Source organism: Triticum aestivum, chromosome 1A, assembly GCF_018294505.1.
Source record: "Triticum aestivum cultivar Chinese Spring chromosome 1A, IWGSC CS RefSeq v2.1, whole genome shotgun sequence".
Taxonomy (NCBI): Eukaryota; Viridiplantae; Streptophyta; class Magnoliopsida; order Poales; family Poaceae; genus Triticum; species Triticum aestivum.
In genome coordinates this window covers 327,231,518-327,241,233 of record NC_057794.1, presented here as the reverse complement: position 1 = coordinate 327,241,233, position 9,716 = coordinate 327,231,518, and positions in this window count along the sequence as shown.

Sequence of the window (9,716 nt, the reverse complement as noted above, 5' to 3'; positions counted from 1 at the left end):
TATCGAAGTGTAATTGCACGTATAACCAGTGCGCAAACTGCATATCAATATATCTATCCTGCACAAGTATGCCAATAGTTTCAAACAACAGATTAGAAAAGTATTTATGCTATGTTGTCATGATACGGGGACTTTCTGGTAGATGGCCTCGATGTTTCCTCAAGCTATGAAAATGCACTATAATTTGCTTGTCATCAATGCCTGCAAATCTCTCTCTCTCTCAACATAGTAGATCATCATTAGACACTAAATCCTTCAATGAGCTTGCAAAATGCTTGCATTAGATCCCTCATTAGATACTATATGTTCATCACCAGGAGCATGTAAAATGTTTGCATCAAATCCTACATTAGCAGTCTGTTCATTAGACACTTCAGGCTCAAGAACAACATGAGCTTGTATGTTTGCGTCATAAACTTGATTAGATACATCAGATTCAGTCAGTTCAGTATTGATTGGGGGAGTTATAAAATAAGTAGAAATTGGTTTCATTTTCTCATAGATTCCCTACATACAAGCAGTTTTACAACACCGTTAGGTTTAACTATTGGCCAGAAATTGAAGAGTTGAATTAGATATAATCAGGGATGTGATGTACCTGCTCGTTGCGCATGCTACTCTTGCAATTAGCGACTATCCATTTGCGCAAGCTCGATGACATGCCCGTGCTGCCACTGCTGCCTCCCATGCAGGCTACACCCAGGGTTGGATCTTCATCTTCTTGTCCTTCCGTTCGCTTGAAGCCCGGCGACCGCCCTCCAACGAGGGCGCAAGGAAGTGCTGTGTTAGTCTGTCCAGCGGTGGCTAGGTTAGGAGCGAACCAGACTGGAGGCTGGAGCGAATGAATTGGGATTTTTCCTGCTGTCGATCGATATGGGAGGCACTCGTTTGGGCCGCGAGCCTGCTATAGGGCCTGCCTTGCACTTATGTTATTGGCCCATCCAAATTGAAACATTTTTCTTCATTTTTTATATTGCCTGCTCATGTGTTGGGATGAACAAAACTAGCGTGGGCCAACCTGGATGACTCAAACTAGGTGCACACTTTCCAGCCACCTGAGGCGGCCACCCATACCAGCCCCTATGGTGGCGTCGCCCCTTTTTGCGTGTATGATTGGATAGTGAAAAATATTCTAGTGGCGCTTTTGATTTACCCACAGAATGGTGAATTGCTTGTTTCTATGAACTGAGTTCGCTAATAATGTGAAGGATGCCAGTCTTTTCATCCTATTGTAGATTGCTTAGATCTCGATATGCCAAAAGTAATCGCATGAAATATACAGTAAAAGCCAGTGTGATGTGTTTGGCTACAACTAGTCTGACTACATGTCCTCATATAACATATCAAGGACGCACCATCTTACCAAATTAACCATTCGACTTACCCATGTAGTGTGGGAAGAAAGAAGTATTGGGACTGCGTATCCAAGCAATTGATGCCATGGACTCCTTCGTACAACCATGTAAGCGAAAAAGAAGTTGCAGTGTGCCTGTACAAAGAACTAGCGTAAGTTCAGTTACCTGCTTCTCGGAATTTTAGTTAGCCACTTATTGCAAAATTGTTCAATTACGTTGCTTGGCTTAATTTAGTTTGCTATTGATTACATAATGGCACAGCCTATTAATCATATTGTAGACTGCGCCTATCTATGTGTTTGATACTTATTGTTAAGAATTACCTGTTTGCCTTAACTTAAATATCTACTTGTTTGTTTAACTGCTTTGCTGCTGCAACAGCGGGTTACAATGATGTTAATAACTACTTTTCAGCATCCAATTGAAACTCTTTAATTCCTTGTTTGTTTAACTGGTTTGCTGTTATAACTCCCAGTTGAGATGTTTTGCTAACTTTAACTTTTCTGAATCCAATCGGAACTTTAATGGCAAAACAGGTTAGCCCAAGATCAAAGAGCAAGGTCCCCATGGACGTTGCATCATCCCACAGCAGTGGCACCAACCCAATCATGCATTATGAATAGCCAACTGCTGATGCTCTAGAGGCTAAACTAGTGGTAGAAAGAGATGTTGCTTCTGCACTTAGAGATGAAGTTGACATGTTGAGGAAGCAAACAAGACAATCACAAGCAGTACTCAAGACAACCATTAAATATTTGGTGGATTTCAAAATGAAGCAAGCTGAGACTGACCAGATTGTTAAGGTCCTGAAGGAAAAAAGGAAATTAAATTTCTACTTGGTAAATCATAGGTGAAATGTTCTTTCCATAGTTGAATAACCTTTGTGTTGTGTGTTCATGTAATCAATCAAACCATTTGTTTTAGAGATCATGTAATAATTGTTTTTTTTGTTTTTTTGTTTGTAATTTTATTTGAGCACAAGTCTGTATTAATTGATAAGACTCGGAGACATTTCATTTGGATTGCTGTGCCAGACCTACAAATATGCCAATCGGGCTGAATGTGCATTCAGCAATACTAGTATAGATGGACCATAAGTGGCACGCATCGGAAAGGGCCAAGATGCTGGCTAAAAAAGGATGCTGTTGTAGCCAAAAAAAGTACAGTGGCCTGGCTTATGTATGTTAGTTGATATTATTGATCCATATACTCTATAAGTGTTTATATGTCTGTTAGTTCCGTACATTCTTGGTTGATTGACTCGGTATTTGAATCTTGATACATCGCTTGTGTACATATCTAAATGGGAGTACACATTATGCTATGTGTGACATTTGAGTTGGACATGAAGTGTTCCAAATATTCGAATTCACCTTAAACTGGATTCTAGTTTCTGAATTTGAGTATCGGCATTTGTAAACCACATTCATATATGATAGTGGGATACATCTTTGTCGTCCTTTTGAAGATATATAAAAACACATAGAATGATTTATAAAGATTCATATAGGAATACAAAATGGATTTGAATTTAGTTGCCAGGGTAAACATGGATGCTTGTTGTCCCAAAATTCGAAAGAAACAGCAAAATGTCCACTCCCACATCGGCTGCCCAAAGCCAAGTGTTTGGGAGATGGAAATTATTGTCTACCCATTACACAGACAATCCATCAGCCCGATTTCCACTGCTCTAAATAGGGGTAGGTTAGTAACTTCAATTAGACGTGACACGACCGCCTCTGAGCCCATTCCGACACGGTGGGCGTCAAACATGGGCGGCAAAACTCATTTGATTCAATCTCGTCCGAAAGACCTCTGTTTCTCCCTCCATTCCCCATTCGTACACGGTCGACGGCAAACAAACTCTCCTCGTCCGAATTAGATGTAGGCTAATATTTTAAACAGGGGCAGATGTGTAACTTCCATCAGACGTGACACAACCGCCCTACTTGTCAGCCCCGTTCATACACCATGGGCGCCAACCGTGGGCGGCAAAACACCCTCTCCTCGCCCGAAATAGTTACCGGCAAATATTTGGGAGATGCGATATTACCGTCCTATCCCCAACCGACGAGACGTCCAAATTTGAAATGGGGGATAAGTTCGTAACTTTCCCATATTTCAGACAGGCGCGTCCCAAAAACATGGTTCCCCGTACCTCTCCCTCCATTTTCCCATTCATACACCGTCCGCGCTAGAACACCCCATTCCCACACCAGCCTCCGTCCGCCACCCCATCCATCGCCGCCGTCCTCCACCACATCCATCGCCACCGTCCTCCACCATGCCGGAGCGCCTACTAAGACCGCGTCGTCCACTGCTAGAGATGGACGTTTCTCATCCACGATGATGGACCAATAGCCTTGCATCGCGTCCTCTCGCTTCATCGGCGTCGTCGTCCTCTTTGCCGGGGCCGCTCACACGACCTTCTCTTCCACCGCAATGGGACTTATCCCTCGATGTACCCGTCTACCGTCACAGATCTGCTTCAACGCCACCGACAGCCATCACACCCTCGATGCCTACACGGCGCCGCAAGAGAGGTGGTACTTCAAATCTCAACTTTTTGATCTCAACCAGAAAATAGATCTTAACTTGGTTACTCTACTTTCTTTTCAGCTCTTAGAATTTAGTTCTTAGTTCGAAGCAAACAATGGATGCTAAATATCATTTCTCCAGTTTGCAACTTCAAATCTGCCATGACACAGCCATAATACGGTTTAATTGATCATGCTTAGGGTTTAATTGATCATGTTGGTTCCATGGTGGTTGCTTTTATAGAAATCAGAGGGGAAACCCTCTTTTGCTAAAAAAATATATGCTTAGAGTTTCCCCCTTTTATGATCACTATACGATCAGAATACGTGCTTCGTTTCATAATAACACTGCTCCACCCATCAAGCTAAACAAGCTTAGTTGTTCAAATACGAATCTGATATTATTAAAACAGAATTGTTTAATTGGTCAGCTAAATGTTCCTAAATTAGTTTCGAAAATGCATGTTCGCCGCTCGAGTGTGTATCTCTGTGTGTGGTCTGGTCAGCACGGTTGGGGAGGTGAACTTTGCATATGCAGGGGTTTATAGGGAGACACTCTCCGAGTTGAAACCGCAATGCACTCCATAGATAATCTGACTACTTTTTATGTTTTCATGAATCTCAGATTCTGAACAACATCATAATGATTATGAGTTTGCGCGCATGAAAAGAATAAAGCAGAACAATGCCATGACTGTCAAACTTGGCATTAAGGGACTGAAATCAAGTCTGGATGCAATGCAATGCAAACACTCTCCACCTACATATTCATGCTCAGAATATGATCCTAACAGTGATTCTGAGCTAGAGGGAGACCTAAGTCAATGTAGCTCCCTAGTGGAGGAGTCAGAGGAAGATGCCCTATCTTATTCACCCATCAAGGTACTTGCTCTAACTTTCCAAGGTTACATTGCTCGCACATATCTTGCAACTGATGCTTTGCATTGCTTCTACTTTGTTGAACTGCCATTAGCTTAGTTTACGCATCGTGTATGTGAATACGCCCTGCCTATCCATTTTCAGTACATATTCCATTTGTCATCATACCATATTTATCCATTCAAATGATGTTCTTGTGTATTAGACGTTCAAAAGGAAGAGAGCGATTGCTGATCATGGAGGAGCACAAGCAAAGTATTTGGAAAAGGTAGTGGCACCTGATAAATCAAATAGCCCATTAGGTGTACTTGCAATATCACCTGACCCAAAAAATACCCCAACTCTAGCAGACTCTAGCCCTACTACACTGGTCATTTCTGATGCCCCAACTCAGCAGACCCCAACTGCAGCAAACAATATGATTACGCCAGTTGACATAGCACCAACTGTACGACGCAAAACCCCTATTCCAGCAAAGAGTACACCAAATCCAGTTGCCAAATCCCTTTTCGAACCAGAGAGAACCCCAATTGCAGCAAATAGGACCCCTGTTCCATTTCTTCCCAGTTTAGAAGACGAAGCTTATGTTGTTGTCTGGAACTTTGTGCGCATCTTTCCGTCATGGAAAGATTATACCGCAGACACAGAACAATTTCCAGTCTTCCTCCGCAACTTACGCGTAAGTAATGTACTAATGTTATTCATGGTCATTACTGCATATGTTTCTGCTAACAGAAGACACAAGATTTCATTCTTTTAAATAGGCGAGGCGCAAACTGGATTGTGATGACAAGCAAGGGTTGGTTGCGCTTTTCAAGCAGTCGTTGATGAAGTATCGTTCCTACCCGAGGCAAGCACACTTCGATGGCAAGCCTCTGAACGAAATTTCTGTAAAGTCTCCGGTGCTACATTTATCCGACGGTGACTGGAATAATCTTGTTACACATTGGTCTTGGCTGCAGCGTAAGGTACTGTCTATGATACCACATCACAATTTGAACTACATTTCTACATTTGCCTTAATGTCTCACTTGTACGAAAACTGTTAGCATAAGAACACTTGTTCTCAAGGGACCACAGAATCTCGCAACTATACTGCACATTGCATTGCTCTTGTGAGTACCTCTTGCCCTGTATGACCATATTTACTTTCATAGCTGTTTGATTATGTAGCATCACTGCACATGTTAGCCTCGTAATCGTCCATTTGGTGGACATTATAAGATCCGTATGGACTCTTACATAAATTTAGAATCAACCCAATGCTTTTGAAGAGGTTTAGCTCTGCAGTCCTCTTGTAAGGACTGAACATGGTCTATCATTGTACTTACATTAACAACTACTCCCTCCGTCCCATAATATAAGAACATTTTGTATAGTACACCAGTGTTCAAAACACTCTTGTATTATGGGAAGAGGGATTGGTTCATTTTGTAGCATGCTGCATCTTATCTCCCTCGCCCATCATTTACTAAAAAAGATCAGATCTATATTTAATCTTACCAACAAGTAGAATACACAGACAATGCTAGTGTAGAAGTGTAGCCCATTGCTCTTGTCAGTACATTTTATCCTGTAACGCTTGTACTTCCAGGGATTGGTAGTTGATTATGTAGCATCAATCTGCATCTTATCTTCATTATCCTCTACCCCTTCCAGTATTATCATATCTATAATTACTCTCTACAAAATGTAGAGTACATGCAATGCTTATGAAGAAGATTCTGTGCTGAAATTCTTGAGTTATCCTTCCCTTGACATGGAGAAGGGCATTATAAAGCCGGTGTTAACTGTTAATGTAAGTCAGTCCTTCTAAAGCCTTTATCCCCAACTGCTATTTAATTTGCTCATACTCCCTATCATTTACTGCTGTTTAGTTTGCTGTTTCTACCAAAATGCATGTTCGTAAGAACCGTAAGTTCTAAGTTTTACCTGTAAAACCAAATTCCTTATTCATACCATGCACATTACTTAATACTCCCTATATGTATGCTTGTTTTTGTGGATCTATAATCCAGTGTGTGGTGAAGCAGCCCACGTTTGCACCTTGTCATCTCCTGTTTTATCTTACTGATGTGGCTGATGATATGAACAACATGCCATGCACATTATCCAAAATAGATATAATGATTTTCTTTGCCCCTCATCTATGCATGTTATGTTGACATGGTAATCCAGTAGTGTGGTGAAGCTCCCCGCATTATGAACAATGCCAAATTATGCTATTGATATTTTGAACATACTCTTTATTTTCTAATTTGAAATTGGATAGAATTGACAGAACAGTTATCATCTTTGTTTATACACATGGAAAACCTGTCATCTCTCTGCTTTGTTTCAGGGTGATATGCCTGATGGCATGCACAATACTGCTAAAGGCTGTGAGACAAACCCAACATATATTGCAGCAAAGAAGGCAAAACATCTTGAAGATAGCGAGACAACCCCAAAGTCTTGTCTTGATGCAGTGTTCAAGTTACTTGACACTAACATTCAGACAAGCTCACAGAATTCATTGTTTGAATCAGTTCGACTTCTTCAGTCCCGTGTTCTAGCAGAAAGGCATTCTGCAACTCAACTTCGACTTGGAGTCCTATCTCTAAGAAAGATTGCGTAGAACACCAATGAGGACCTCATCGCTAAACAGCTACACCTAGAAGCTATGACCTACATGCTAGGCCGGTCTCACAGCCTTGCTCAGCAGCTTGCGCAGCAGTTCCCCCGCAAGGCTAACCTATCTTGAACTGTCTTGGAAGTGGTCTCGGTTCAGTATTATTTTGTTACACTGCAATGGTGCCCAGTTTTTGTAATCTGCTTCTACATTGCGCTTTATGATCACTGGTGGCGAACTTCGATGCCCAGTGGATGTAATATACCTTAAACCCTTTATTGTATAGTGTAGGTTTATTCTAAGTTACTATGCCGTAATTTCTTTATTGTATAGAGTAGCTTTGTTCTTAATTCATACTAGTTACGCAGCAGCATGAAATGAACCCCGGCCCATGATTGTGCGAATCAAATCACGGGCTTTTAACAGGCCAAAACTGTCTCGGTCCTTGTTTGGCCCAATCAGATATCGGCTACGAGCAGGCCAGATGCAAACAGGGCCGTAGTTAGGCCCAACTATATGACTGGCTTTTAACAGGCCGAAATTAATATAGGGCCAAAATGTTAAATGGGCCCTTAACAGGCCAAAACTAATATCAGACCGAATTACTAAGTGGGCCTTTAGCAAGTGGGCCCAAAAGCATAGTGTCCAGTTGACGGGCCGAATCTGATATGGGCCATAATTGAGCCCAAAGCCTCTTAAAGGGCCGGACCTGATCTGGGCCGTAATTTGGCCCAGAACATGCTAGGCTTTTAACGGGCCGGATCTCATATGGGCCACTATTAGGCCCGGAGCGTGGCAGGCCATTAATGGACCGGATCAAATATGGGCCGACATTTGGCCCAAAACATGGTAGCCAGTCAATGGGTCAGCCTACTAGGGTCCTCAAAATCTTGTGGGCCTACAGCTAGGACGGCCTACTAGGGTCCTCAAAATCTTGTGGGCCTACAGCTGGGCCGACCCATTAATATCAGCGAAATCTCATGGGCCTTTACCTGGGCCGGCCCATTATAACCCACAAGAATCTTGTGGGCTTTACCTGGGCCGGCCCATTATGGCACACAAAAATCTTGTGGGCCTTTACCTGGGCCTGCCCATTATGGCCCGCAAAATCTTGTGGGCCTTTAGCTGGGCCAGCCCATTATGGTCCGCAAAATCTCGTGGGCCTTTAGCTGGGCCGGCCCATTATGGTCCGCAAAATCTTGTGGGTCTTCAGTTGGGCCGGCCCATTTAAACTTGTTCGGCCGTGCCATGTGTCGACATATCATAGGCGCCTATCTGACCCACTGACGAGCTAACACGTGTTTCGTCCAGCCAATAAGAATTTTACACGTGGAAATTTCCCATTAGTCGGGGCTGTTAACAGGTTATCGGATCCAAAACCCGACCTGATAGCTTAACGGCGTTCCGTTACGGTGGATGCCACGTGTCGGTCACCCTTGACGAAAGCACTTCTGTGACGCGCGATTTATCATCATGGAAGTGGACACTTCTATGATGATAATTTTGGTAATGTCATGGAACACTTCTACGACAACACAGGTATGACTATCTTGACTCTATCATAAATTTGTCATGGATGTACATGCATGACAAAAAACGTGACCTACTGTGACAAACACGTATCATCACGGAAGTGTATTTTTTTTTGTAGTGAAGGTAGTCGACGGGGAATAGGCGGAGTGCGGCGGTGCGGTAGTAAGCAAGCTTACCAACACTCCCTGGCCAAAAGGCTCTTTCACCGAAACTTCCAACCAATGGCAGCGAGAGTGGTTTTACATCATGGAACCCTGTAGTACCAAGTGGGCAGCTATACTTGTGTTTCGTTCCGGCCCTCCGTTATATCTTGCATCGTGGATCAATAAGGGGCTGGACTGCGAATCGGTTGATGAAGTGCAGACTCTATAGAGCCGCATCCGAACCGTCCTCGAGAGGGACATCGATCTTGTCAACGTGATTCAAGTAATGCTAATCCGCCGAATCCTGCCATGCCAGCGTAGGCCTCTCCGCATGTGGGAGTTTAATCCAGAAGGACCACGAACCCTCCAACACTTCTTCCGCACTACGCACAAAGGGATGTGGAAGATATTTTTTGGGAAACGAAAACATTGGCCGGACACCACCGAGGACGTCGGCCTTAACTGCAACCGTCTGGATACCCCGGTAAGCACTTGTCTTCCGAACACTTTGTAGTTAAGTATACCATAATACGTTACCAAGCAAACTATCTTCTTTCAGGGCTGGATAAAGAAAGCGGAACTAATTAGGTGTTCGGCCCCCCTTCCCGAAGCCTTAGCGGATCCCGTATTAACAAGGATGCTGGCCCCGACACCATAC